This window comes from Sinohyriopsis cumingii, chromosome 8 (assembly GCF_028554795.1).
Source record: "Sinohyriopsis cumingii isolate HCF-2022 chromosome 8, ASM2855479v2, whole genome shotgun sequence".
NCBI classification, from domain to species: Eukaryota; Metazoa; Mollusca; class Bivalvia; order Unionida; family Unionidae; genus Sinohyriopsis; species Sinohyriopsis cumingii.
Genome location: NC_142968.1, coordinates 64,261,174 through 64,275,892, shown reverse-complemented (window position 1 = coordinate 64,275,892; position 14,719 = coordinate 64,261,174). Strand labels below are relative to the sequence as shown.

The 14,719-nt window shown below is 37.7% G+C and overlaps 1 protein-coding gene across 5 annotated transcripts in view; it reads right to left on the bottom strand.

The window, feature by feature from the left end:
* The window catches only part of LOC149793689 (uncharacterized), a 51,357-nt gene extending 41,304 nt beyond the window's left edge, over nucleotides 1-10,053 (bottom strand). The window contains exon 1 of one of the 5 annotated variants that reach the window (XM_089967665.1): nucleotides 9,947-10,053. The gene's annotated coding sequence lies outside the window, so the exon portion shown is untranslated. Of the gene's footprint in view, nucleotides 1-6,404; nucleotides 7,684-9,581; nucleotides 9,855-9,915 lie in introns of those variants that run through there. The other 4 variants (XM_089967669.1, XM_089967667.1, XM_089967666.1 and 1 more) reach the window with 4 other exon arrangements.
* Between the last annotated feature and the right edge of the window lie 4,666 nt (nucleotides 10,054-14,719).

Genomic DNA, 14,719 nt, shown 5'->3' with positions numbered 1-14,719 from the left:
AGCATGAGTGATTGGCCCCAGAGGGCTTAAATTTGACAGAATAAAGAGGGTCAATTGACCATTTGGTTTACACTAACTGATGATGGTAAGTCCATCAATACCTCAAGCCTCCTCAGAATGTAACAGACTTGAATGTAGATTCATCATTGATGACACCATCTGAGAAAATCCAAAGTGAAATTCACAGGCCTGGAAATTTAGTCTCTCTCCCCTTGCTTTCTGATATAATTTACCACACTGATATTATTAGACAGAATAAATATGCCCTTTCTGTGCAGTATGTCAGGTCACCATGATGTAGCTTCACTGTGACCTTCATTTCTAGGAGACTGATATACAAAGTCAGACTGATGAGGCCACAACCCATAGGCTTCCCTAAAACAATTGCAAGAAGTGGGTACCCTAGCCCTCAGTGCTATCCTCCTTGGAGTCTTTACCTATAAGGAACATCTGCCATGAGTCAAGTGAGCTTCTCTCATTTGCTGAGATGGGTCCTCACTGAATCAGACATTAGGGCCCTCTTCTATCTGGTCACCACTGGTACAACAGGATCATTCGCAATGGTCTCATGTACAGGCATTCCAAGACTAACAGATCTACTGCTACATTAAGAAGACCCAGTAGACAGAGGAATTCTCTGTCTTAAATACATTATTTTGCTTGTATTAAAGACAACATATAGGTGATCTTCAACACTCCTTCTTCAGGAAAACAGACACCATTTATCATGTGCTCTGAACTCCATCACCAAGTGGGCAAAATGTTGAGATGGGATGTCAGGTTTTTTTCTTGTTGACAAGGCACACAGACGTGAAACAAGGAAATTCATGAGCTGACTTAAAATAAAATCTACTTTGCATTTTTGTAGTGAATCATTGCTGGATGTCATGGATATGGAGATGGTCCTGAAGTGCGATACTATTCTGTCCATAATTCTTGTGAAGATCAATGTTATGCCCACAAGGTAGTGCCATGAAATGGAATACAGTATTCCTGAAAGTGAACCAAATGAAATTCCTGTAGGATTTGTGTACTGGAGCATGGAGGTATATTTCTTGCAAATCTAGATTGATTACAAAGTCTCCATAATGAAGAACATTTAAAACTAGTCTTGAAATATCCATTCTGAACCATGGTGCCCACATAAAAAGGCTGAGAGAGCTGAAGTCTATGACTGGCTAAAGTGTTAATCTGGCATTTAGCAATAGGAATAGTCTTGAATAAAATGTCTTGACTACGCATTTCATAACATCTCTACCACCCTATTCTGACCAGATTTCCTATTCCTGCTAGTGTTGGTCCTGAATGGATTTTTGGGACATATGAAGCAGTTGACACAGGGTGCTAATGTGATCTGAAGTCCTTATGAGATGACTTGAAGAATTCATAAATCATCAGGGCCAAATCTTTCCCAAAGAGGCTTCCTCCAACAAGATGTCTGCTATTAGTGGCATAACAATGTTGTCATTTCTTTTGGGAACAGGGCTGGCACAGAAAAAGAAAACCAGGCAAACACAATAATCCACTCTGTTTATCCTTTAAAACTGTCGTGCTGCTGAATGTGTATAGGGAATGTAAGACTGTTTTCCACTGGGCATGCCCTAGTAGGGGTTTTTCTTCCAGACTCCATCCTGTTCAGGAAAGATCACAGATCTGATGCAGAACCTGTGCATGTTTTGACTCTATGGAGGCCTGCTTATATCCTCTATTTGAGAACTGAATAGCAGGTTTCACAACAATGGCATAATTAGGTGACCATCATACCCATGCAGGTTATGAACGCAGGAGTTTCTGTTTTACTTAGGTAAATTTGCAACTGTACAATGCTTGGACTGTGTGCTGCTCCTCTATACATGCCAGTAATATGACAGTGAACGCATACTTTGGTATCAGTAGAGATAAAAGTGTAATCAAAGATTAAAACAACCTGTGAATGTTATAACAGATCACAATTATGTCTGTAGGGGAAAACAGCTGTTGTCTGAAAAATGTCAGCATAACCTCAAACAATTTAAGAAACACCTTAACTGAATCCCGATTATGATACATTGCTGGTGATTTAGTTTGCCCATCGTATGTAACTACAGTAGAACAAAACCTTCATGGGACTTGTTGCACTACTTGTGTTGTATTTGACTGAATGCTTCTCACCGGAATGTTCAAGCATTCAAAGTCTGCCTACATGATACGCAGTACATTTTTTTTTTATGATGCCACTGTAAATTTCAGAATGTTTCCAATGGGTTCTGACATAACAGTGTGCTGAAACTTTTCACCGATACCACCCCAGAGAAGGGTAGGCTCATCAAATAGCAGATGGAAACAAATTTGCAAGCAACATCTGCATGGAAACATCTTGCCCTCGAACTTACTATGCCAGTACATTATTCACAGAAAAAATCTTTTATTCATATGTAACACTAAATTAGCGAGTCTGGAATGTGCAACAATAACAACTATATATTAAAGTGCCTACATGTGTATATTGTTTGCCAAATAGGCCACATGCCTTTATGCCAAACAATTATGTTAAAAGTGTTGCCACAATTAAATTTCATAAACTTGCTGATGTCAGTAATTTGTATGGGCAATCCAAGATTACCTTCCTGGTCTGGTCCAAGTTATCATTCATGGGATAAAACAGAGCACCAATTCTAAACTTCAATTGTCAGCACTTTTTACATTGATTACAGTTCACTGTGGAAAACATACTGGTGTTGGAACATATTTAGCTTGGAAATATATACTGCTGAACTTCTTGCATCTGTCTACAGTCTATTCAGATGCTGCATTGGTGAATTTGTCCAACATTTCAAGAATCCTTGAAAAACTTTCATTTCCTCATTCATCATTGTGATTTGGGATCAGATAAGCACTGCTAAGAATCCACAGATTTGAGATACGAGATACATTGTTAAGTGGCATTATCATATAAACAAGGACAATAATTTTAATTTCAACAATGTAGATACTGGTGCTCTGTAATACTGATATGATCCCTGGACACATCATTGAAATAAGTTTTACTGCATCTTTACCTGGCTCATCTCTGATTAGAATAATTGTCTGACACACACTCATGTGAGATACCTTAGTTGAACCCCATCTGGAAAGGATATAAATTGGAAACCACTGTATGAGAAACTTTTGTCTCATTTTTTTCACCTTAGCAAGATTAGAAACTGCAATCACTTAAATCCCAGCTATTGTTTTACTAACTTCTATATCATTCTCAGTAGGGTCAGATATTTCTACAATCACAATTTGGTGGGTCTTTGCCAGTGCATGCACTAATACTTATGAACAAATCAACATGGCTTGCAGTGATTGTGTCCTAATGACATGTATATCTATCTATCTATATATATAGGAAAGTTTATCTAATGTCTTCATTATTATAAGCTGCAATGCTGTGCATGTATGTTGTAAATATAAAGCTGTGCAGTTTTAATAATCAGAAACAAACAATAAATTTATGTAAATGTGTTTTAAGTCATTGTTTCTCCAAATAAGCTCAAATGATCAATGAGCACTGCAACAACACATACTGCTGTTAACAAATCCAATAATTTTTAAATGGTTTTTGCTTCTCCGGATTTAGAAATGGGTTTATAAAATCTCACCAACTGGGATGCCATTATAATCCTTAAGATACCTTCCAAATTATGGTCTTCTTCATTAGTAACTTAACTGTATTCATTACTAACTAGTTTGAAGTTTTCATGCACAGTGTCAAATAATGACTTTTCACACTTTTTATTGTATTCTTACCATCATTATATTGTATTATTTTGCTACTGTCCCAAAGTAATATGCAAGTCTGATAATGTATCAAGATGCTCTGGATACATATTTGATAAATCATACATCTTTTGACAAATCTGTATTACTTATTTACATGAAATAGCGATTTAACTTTTTCTGTTATGTTAGAAATATGCCACTAATTTGGTAATATAATGCCAGCATTAGATACACTCATAAATCCATTTAAAATACATGTAATTCAATCAGTGATCTTTCCACCAAGTGTAATTGCAGTAATTGTTTAAAGCCCCAGTGTTGCCGTTTTTCATAAATTTCACCATTCTTCCAATCTAACTAAAGTTTAGAAGTAAGAAAATTTGTTAAAAATGCTGACATAATTTGCTCATTGAAATAACCAAGATGTTAGGTTTAAACAATGTTCAAATATGCAGTTTAGAATTAAGAGGCCCCACCTGTTGATTCAGTCTCCAAAGTTACTCATAATTCCATTCTTTTTTGGGGAGTGCTCCGTAAGCAGTGATGTGATACATTCTACAAATTATTCCAATAATGACTAATCTAATATGAACAATCGCACTTGATCCAATATGGAATGAAGATAGACATGCCCACTTTTTGTAAAACAGATATGAGAAGAAAAAGCATGCATTAGATAAAAATAGGTCTCACTCAAATATTGGTGATCAACTGGGGCAAAGAAATACTTTGAACATTGAACAATAGCTGAAGAGGGGCCCCCAGTGGCCGAGTGGTCTAAAGCGCTTTCCGTTACGGATCACTCTCATCTCACCTCTGCCTACGTGGGTTTGAGTCTCAGATTCGGCTAATGTGGGTATGTGAGAAAGCTTGTCAGTAGCTTCTCGTGGGTCGGTGGTTCTTTCTGGGGTTTTCCCTCCTCCACCATTAATACTGGCCACCATGTATAGCCTATCGTGTGCTAAAAATGGCATTAAACAATACAACAACAACAATGGTTGATGACAAACCCAGCTATTGCATATTTCCATATTAATTGGTAAGCATATGACATGGGATTGTAAATTTTTTTAATGCAAGTAGTGCTTTAAAGAAAAAATACTCGTAAAAGCTAGGCCAAGTACAGCATCATATCAGACACAAAATGAGAATGGTGTATCGTATAAGAATCTCTTCCTGTATCCAACATAGCATGGGGTGTTGGTTTCTTATATTCATAACAATGATGTCATCAAATCTTGTGGTCCAGCTTTTGACTGCAAGTGGCTGACCCATGCACATTGCCAATCAACATCAGATTAATTTGTACATGTGAAAAATGGCCAGGTTTCTCCGTTAGAAGAAATTACATGGTTTATAATGTGATGAAATATTGATATTATGTGGTTTTCATGGAACCCTACATTGTTTAGGGCCAATATCTTTCAAGATTCAGTATTATTCAGATGATTTGACATATACCTTTTGCACACAATGGCAGTATTAGGGCTTTAATATAAAAGGATGCATCTTACTTGGGTTGTGCTTGTGAATTGGTATCTTTGAGATTATAGGCACTGTGCATTTTGCACACTATTACTGTATTATGGTGTATAACGTTCACTGCTATATAATGTATACCCTGATTTTTAACTCAGAATGAGGGGGACAAAAATTATTTGAGCCATAACATGTGCATGTGATATAATACATTTTAAAATCATGATAATTTCCAACCGTTTTCATAGTGTAACAACAGTTGGGCAGTTTTGTTAGTGACTGATAAAAGTGGAAATATTGCAAGTATATTATGATTGTTTGAATGCAACCTCAAATAAAACCCTAGTGTGCCAAACAACAAAGTAGAAGACCCAGTGGTTGTTCAAACTAAAGTACCTCTCAAAGAATTATGTGTGCCTCATACTTGTAACTGACAGCAGACTTAGTGTCAGAATGACTTTCATTTTCATGTTTAACCAACTGAAGCCTTGATGTTTCCTCAATTATTAAGAAAATTATTATTTTTCAGAAATGCGAGTCAAACAATATATTTATCAGCAACATAATACTGACTTACTAAACCACTGAGCATAATTAGAAAACAAATAAAAGAACTCATACTTGAAGTTAGGAGGCTGATGAAAAATTTGTACCAACAACTTCCCTATACTATGCAATTCTGAATTAGTATTCCATGGTTTATTATGCTCATATCTATACATGGTCCCATACAATGGTGAGGCCAGACAAAAAAAAATGTGTTTCCAAATGGCCAACTGTAACTGTTTCTCACTGCCAACCCAAGCACTTTTTCCCCACACGAGTAAAAGAATATCACATCAAATACATATAATGTTAAAAAATACCTGCCTACACTTATTTTAAAACCTGTGAAATAGGAAACTTTGGAGGGGGGTGGGGCTAAGCATACATAGCCTTTGAATAGTAATTTTTAGGTCACTCAGATACTGCCTGTACTTCCACCTGGCAATAACTTTAGTACCTTTCCTAATGACGAGAATCAATTTGGCAGACTCATGTTTAAAGTTTAAAAAAATACATGATTTTGCTTCGAGATAATAACTGGCACAAGATATATTTCTTGATAAAGTCTATTTTTCATTCTAAATGGCACACACACAAAAAAACAGAATTTAATACACCTTTATACAAGACTGAACCTTGCTATACTGGCAAATACAGAGCCTGGACACAAAATATTGAGTGGTCTGTAAAAGCATGGCTGCATTGAAAACACACGAGCATTCCAGAAAATTGTCTGCAACACATTTCAAACATCTGGGGCTACACTTGCATCCACAATCAATAGAATTGTTTCTCATCCAATGTGTTGTTGTTGTTGTTGTTCTAGGGTTTAATGCCATATTTCAGCACAAGATAGGCTATACATGGCGGCCAGTATAACTGGTGGAGGAAGAACCCTGGAAAACACAAGGAAGAACCACCAACCCACGAGAAGCTACTGGCAGGCTTTCCCACATACCCACGCTAGCTGAGCCTTGGACTCGAACCCACGCAGACAGAGGTGAGATGGCAGTGATCCATAACGGTGAGCGCTTTAGACCACTCGGCCACTCGGGGGCCCCCACCCAATGTGTAAGTTATCCAAATATTTGTCTAGGCATATGGTAAAGAACTGAAATTATTCTGCAGAACCAATTTTCTTCATTTAGTCATAATGACTATGTCCTCTGATATGTTGGCCCTAAAATTAATAAGCTTCTTCATTACCTAGAACTATTTTAGTCTTCCATTAAAACAATACTGAAAAATAAATGTGCAGGGAGTTTGGGGGTCCTCAATGTTCACATAGTAATTGAGTCAAAATAATTTGTCAATTTTTGCAGCAAATATTATAGTACACTTTCCTCTTTTCAGAAAAAAAATCTGTAACATAAACACCCAAATACTATATACAAATAATCATATAAATTCACTTGTCTCTCTCACCACTGGACATAACCTGTTGATATTGATATGCCAGTGTTCCTCTTTTTGCAGCCTTGACAAATATTTATTTTACCTTCCTTATTATCACCACCGACATTTTTGGCCCATGATTCAATCTTTTTTTTATTTCAACCAGTTTTTTCCCTCCCTTTCAAGCACCTACTAATACTGGCTGTAATTTTTGCTTCTGATATTCAATTTCACTGCATGCAGCTTCTTTTGGAGGTACTAGCTGCAGTTCCAAACTCTAACAACAATGATTTCTTGCAAAGATCACAAAATTTAAGTCCTCTGGCACCAAGTTTTCTTATGAACTGACAAAACTACATTTCCAGTGGCTTTCCATTGATGCTATTCTCATTTCCACATCTTTTCCAAACCTTTATCTAACACCCAGTGTGTCCTGTTCTGTCTCAAAAACTCACGATGCCATGTTTTGCAAGTATGCTTCTTTTCATTTCCATAAATTTTTTATACACAAGGATTCATTGGATGAGTAGAAACCTTTCACCAATCAGAACACTCTTTACAAAGATCATGTGTTAAATAATATAATGAAAAAATACTTTACGAGGATTTTTGTTGAAACCAGATCAGAGATGATATAAAATGTGGACTACATTGAGAATCTGATTTTCTCTTCTGGAGAAATCATATCTAATTAACAATGTTACTGTGGGGAAACCATCTGTCTTCTTTCAATCACTGTTCTTAGTCACTGACCTTGACCTTTGATTTTCTAACCAAATACTGAAAGGGTTCTTTCTTATTCCATGGTATGGCACCAGGTCGTCTCATGGTATAAATCTCTCACCTTTACAGATTACTGCCATCTCACCTCTGTCCACATGGATTCAAGTCTTGGGTTCAGCCAATGTCAGAAACTTCACCAGTATCTTCCATGGGTCTGTGGTTTTTCCTGCATTCTACCTCCACCAGTTATATTGACTGCCATGCATGAACTAACTTGCCTTGAGAAATGTCACTATAGTAAACCCAAAATAACAACTTATTCCAAGCACAAGGAATCCACAAAGTTTTGTTAATGGAGGTATGGACAAATTATGAAACAATTTTTAATAGATGGCCATACAACATAAAGGAGGGTGCACAAAAACAAAACTTTTAGCACAGCTATGGTCATTATGATCTCCCCCATAATGGTTTTTGTTGCAGTCTATCTACAGCATTCTGTCCACCCTTATTCTCATACTTTTCTTCCTTAAATAAATACAGTGCAACTGAACAATAAGACAGTTGTTTTGACTAACAACCCTCCAGACAAGTTTGCAACATCAATTATGTGTGTGTGTGTGATTTGGATTTTTAACATAGCTTAAACATTTTTTCAGTCAAATCGCTAAGATGTCTTCACAGGGCCAGTGCTACCATATAGGCAAACTAGGCAGCTGCCTAGGGCACTGACTTCAGGGGGCGCATTTCTCCAAATCAACAACAGTTTTGAAAAATAAATAAATAAATTTCAGTTTTATTGAGGGTTGTTTTTTATCCTGGTTTATTTTATACAGGGACAAATAATCGGGAAGATTCAGCCTGACCGAAACACCAGGCTGACAGGAACAAGCAAAATGAGTGAGTAAAAATCGCGCGTATAGGCAACTTTCAAATGTTGAAGAAAAAAAATTAAAAATTTATTGTTTATAAATTTTGAAATTTATATTTTCGGGGGGGGGGGGGGCACCATAATCTAACCCTGCCTAGGGCGCCAGATAGTCTGGCGCCATCCCTGTGTCTACATTGTGGCAGTTTACAGTGACATCTAGCACTAGGACATCATGCAATAGACACATCTGCATCATGTCCCACCCAGTCATATTATCCTGACACCAGGCAACCGTGCTGAGTACATAGCGAGGCAGCTGTTAGAACCATTTTTATAAGTCTTTGGTATGACTCTGCCAGGGTTCAAACCCACAACCTCCAGCATCTGAGGCAGACGCTCTAACCACAAGGCCAATGGAGCGGTCCACATCAGTTATGAAAAGGCATCTTTACTGTTTATTAATTGGGGCTGAATGAATGTTTTCTTCAAAATTTAAGCTATAAATTATTCGTTCTATATTTACATCAATTTGGGTCAAGATAAAAATGTACAATGTATTTTAGTTCGTATAATGCACACATTTTTATTTTTGTTACCTAATTCCCTTATCTTCACAAGAATTTTTAAAAAAAATAGCAGAACCAAACAAATATATCCTTTTTTCATGTACTGTATACCTGAGGAAAGGATGTAGGCTACTATACTACAATGTCGGCATCACATCCTTGTGAAATGTAACATATGTTTATTTTGTACTGTAAGTCAGGTGTTTACCGGCATTAACCTTATTAAAGTAAAAAAAAAAAAAAAAAAAAATGCTTACAAACATTGAGTCTGTTTTACATCGTGGGACTGTTCGGGGCTCACCTTTACACAAGCGACATAATCTCTGTCCGCGTGGGTTCGAGTCTTGCCGTGGTTAAAATGGGTATGTGATAAAGCTTGACAATTGCTTCCAGTGGGTCGATGGTTCTTTCTCCACAAAATACACTGGCTGCCATTTATAGCCAAACGTGTGACGAATTATGGCGTTAAACCCACAAAGCCAATTCATTCACGTCACTCTGTAGCGTTTTGACGCAACCGACCAAGGGTAATTTGTTTTAAAATTCTGCAAAGTTCCGCACTGAAGCGGAACAAACATATGATTATCGTACCAGCAGATATGAAGTAGAAATTTATAAATACTTTCTAAGTAAAAATAATTGCGGACTGGAATCATCCAAGAGAAAGTGTTGTGTGCGCGCAATCAGCGGAGAGCTTCAAGACAGCTCTTGAACAATACTACTAGCTTTCTAGTTGGCTTTCTCTTCCGGTGCAAATTTATGTCGTAACTAGGCCTGCACTGTATAAATTCACATACAGATTCAGTATTAAAAAAGTGCGTATTAATAAAGTTCAACTTCCTTTCTTTACTGCAACGTAATATTTTCGAATTCAAGTAGTTTCAATGTTCTCATCAGAGGCACATTTAGGAGGCAACTTTTCGTGACTACGGTTTTGTTACAGTAACGTGAACACGTACCGAACACAAAATTTACAACAACAAAAAATAATGTTTGAAATTGGCAAATATATTTTTCCTTTGGAAACAGTATGTTTCTTCTTTTGATTTATCATTTAAAGTCATGGTATTCTATATTTCTTTGTGACTGTATAGCAGGGACGTCATTTCACCTTTTTTTTCAAGGGGAGGGCAACACTTTATGGGGGGGGGGGGAGACTTGATTAATGCAAATATCAACGTACTGGCTCAGGATGAATAAAATATTAGAAAGATATTAATAATGGGGACATCATTTCAGTTTGTTTTTTTTTTCAGGGAAGGGGGCAAAACTTGACAGGCTTGTTAATTTTCGTATTTTGCTACAGCAATTTTACAGCACATGCAAATTCAAGCCCCCCCCCCCCCATGACGTTCCTGCTGTACAGTGATCAATGCTACATTGACAATCACAAACTTGTTTTGACCAACAATCCTCCAGACATATTTTGTACCATAATTATAATACTCTGTGGATATACACTGATCAAGGCTTCATTCATGTTGTGTGGTCTTTCAAGAGACAATCAGCACAGGATAAAACTTTGATGTGCTAAACTAGTTACGTTATGTCAAAATACATTTGGATATTTACTTTCCTTCAGCGAATAACCATCTCTTCTTTTTTTTCTCTCATCTTAACTCACAGTATTCTATACCTTTTTTTTACAGTAGAGTGAACAATGTTAATTACCTCATCGGGTTGATTTGAAACCAGCACCCACTGAAGCTTTGATGCGTCCAGGGCCGGCGCTACCATATAGGCAAACTAGGCAGCCGCATAGGGCGCTGATTTCAGGGGGCGCATTTCTCCAAATCAACAACAGTTTTGAAAAATAAATAAATAAATTTCAGTTTTATTGAGGGTCGTTTTTATCCTGGTTTATTTCATACAGGGACAAATAATCCGGTAGATTCAGCCTGACCGAAGCACCAGGCTGACCGGAACAAGCAAAATGAGTGCGTGAAAATCGCGCGTATACGAAAATTTCAAATGTTGAAAAAAAGTTAAAAATTTATTGTTTATAAATTTTGAAATTGATATTTTCCGGGAAGGGGGGGGGGGGGGCGCTAGAATCTAATCTTGCCTGGGGCGCCAGATAGTCTGGGGCCGGCCCAGGATCATGCGCCAAACAAAATTTAGTAAATTCTTGTTTAATCACGGATATGTCAGGGGATGTCACGATGGTGGAATCATTATAACGTCTTATGTTCAACCATGACTCAGAACGATTATAGTCAAAGTATTGTCTGAAACTCATACACTGCGATAGGCAAGTTAACCATCATCACAGACTTTTGTCAATAAAATACGATAAAATGTGTGACAGGAGGAAATAATAGGCACAAATTTCCATCGTACTTTATCCATAAAATACCATACACCTGTTCCATCGTACTTTATCCATAAAATATCATACACCTGTGTCATCATTGTCCGTACAGAAGCACGTGGTAAAAGAGCCGCTGGGAGGGAGTTTAATGCCAGGAATGATGACACCAAAATTAAGACATAAAACACCACATTTTTGTTAGCCAAGGTTCCGATATGATAACCATGTCTACACGGTTATCACATCAGAACCTTGGCTCGCGATAGCACACCAAAAATAAAAGTCTTTACACGTAAGGTAAAACTAGATCTGCTTCTAATCCCTTGAATTCCTCTTCGTCACCATCACTATGGAAAAATTGCTTTATGCCCTCGTCTGTCAATATTCCTTGCATAGAACTCCCTCTCAGCGGCTCTGTTACCATGTGCTTCTGCATTGACAATGGTGGTTAGTTATTCTTTTGAAGTGTACAGGTGAATTACATGGCCAATATTGATACTGATTATACTCGTTCAGATTCAACGAACGAATCTATATGTACAGACCCAGTATTTATAATTATATGGGTCATCGTGAGTAGTATAAGGGGTGAGATTAGCGACAATGGGAATTAGCATTAAAAACACCCCCCTGGGTAAGATTAGCGACAATGGAAATTTAACATTAACCACCCTGGGTAAGATTAGCGACAATGGAAATTTAACATGGGAGTAGTAATAGGGGCCACTTTACGTACAATGACAATTAGCATTACAGACCCCCCCCCCCCCGGGCCACTTTACGTACAATGGAAATTTAACATGGCGAAAAATCGTGGGCCACTTTACGTACAAGGGGAATTAACATGGGAATAAATCGTGGGTCACTTTTACCGACAAGGGGAATTTAACATGGAACTATAGTGTGGGTCTGTTTAGCGACAAGGGAAATTAACATGGGGAATAGAGTTTGGGCTTGTCTAGGGACAAGGGGAATTGAACATGGGATTTTTTTTTTTAAAAAAATTTTTTAAAAAAAAAAGGGTAAAAGGGTAGGCAATTGAAAAGTAATTCTCTTTTCGAGAAATATGCGTGGCCCTGAAAAGGGCCTTTGGGATTATGTTAATGTATCCATTAACATAAAGGGCACCGCATTGGTCTTCTTCTTGTCCTTAGGCTGCGTCTCACTGCTGGCCCGTAAATCAGCACTCTTTTGAGGCATCATTGTCTTTCTACGTAGATCCTATGTATCCACAGACTGGTGTTTGTCCTGTGTACAACGGTCCACTTGGATCGGACATACATGAGCATGTCCCTCCTAAACATCATGGAAGACACAAGGGTGGATGATTCGACTGTGGTCCACATCTTGAAGCGACGAGAACAGGTGAATCAATGCAGTGAACTGCGCTTATTTATAGGTAGAGGAAGGATTGAAACAGATTGAGTTCATTCACCAATCCAAACACGCGTTACAAAATTCAGTCAGCTCGCATCCAATCCAAAGAGAGTAGTCTGTGACGTCACGTGGTCTATATAGATTCGCTAGCGCTTGTGTGCAGTCAATCTATGCGACAGTGATTCAACATGACGGAAACTCAGAAAACGATCCATTGGGGTGCACCAACAGGGGAGACTGCCCAAGGGAACCCGGACTTACTTTCAGAAGAGGTGAATTGGGATTTTGTGGATTTTCTCTCCTCGCAAGAATTTGTTCCGGAACCTTCGTTACCTTCTTCATTACCGCAAGTGGAGAATTTTAGACAGAGACAGAAAGAAGAATTGGAGAAATTTATACAACGACAAAAGGAAGCGGAACAAGCTTTTCTCCTACAGCAACAGCAGCAAGAAGAAGAGGTAAGAAAAAAACAACAGCAACAACAGCAAGAAGAAGTAGCAGCAGCAAAGAAACAAGAGGGTGAAAATCAAACGATCACGGTACTGTTGGACATTTTAGCGGAGTTAAGAAGTCTGAAACAAATGTATCAGACTTCTTTATTACGACCGAAGAGAATACGACCTTCCCGAGCTAAACACGTTAACCCTGTGACTAAGCCTATCGTACCACCCTTAGTGATTTCAACCCAATCATCATCATCAACATTACGCAGTCCAGAAGTAGGCCTTGGCCATGGCAAAGGCTTAAGGCAGTTAAAGTTGATTGCTTAAACTCACCCCTACACCAAAAAAAGGCCCTTTTCAGGGCCACCCACATTTCTAGAAAAGAGATAGCCTTTCAATTTGCCAATAACTAAAAAAAAATAATAATAAACAACCCATTTTACCCCTATAGTACGTGTCTGTGTATGAGTGCTTGAGTGTACGTTCTTATTTTAAAATCATAACTCAAAGACACTTACCTTATATAATTAATTTATTCTTTTATCCATTGTTACAATCCAATTCACAATTCACAACAGAACACTTTTAAAAAAAGTTCATTGACTTCTTTCTCCTTGTTTATTCTCTCTGTTTTTTAAATTTCTTCACCGTCTTTTCCTCACTTTCTTCCCTTCTTCATTTCTTCTCCTGTTTCTTTGCCTCTTGTAAATAGAATTGTCTTCTTTCTTCCTCTTCTTCCTCTGAAGAATCCCTCTCTTCTTCTGAAGAATCCCTCTCTTCTTCTGAAGAATTCCTCTTTTCTTCTGACTCCTCTTGTTTCTTTTTTGGGCAATCTGACAATAGTAACAGGTATCTTTACTTTTGTCTTTTTTAGCCCCTGTTTTTGTTCTTTTTTGACGGTCTGGACACTCTGAAGACCAATGCCCTTTCTTCTGACAGATATAGCAAGTATCTTGACTTTTATCTCGAAAGGAAGGAGAGTAGTCCGTGGGCTGGTCTGAAAAGAATTTTCTAATGACCCCTCGCAAAGCTCTGACGAAACGTTCGATTTGGTTAGTCTCTTCCATCGTTGTGCTCGGCTTGAGAGTGAAATGAATAGTGAAAGGACAAGACACACACCCTTTTATATACGCTGGTCTGCCATGACTATAAATTAGTCTATGGTGTTTAAACTTGAGTCATTTGACGTTTTTCACTCAAGATGAAACGATCCTATTCATTCGAGAAGAAAGAAGAAGAAAGTAAGAGGCAGAAACGTGATCTA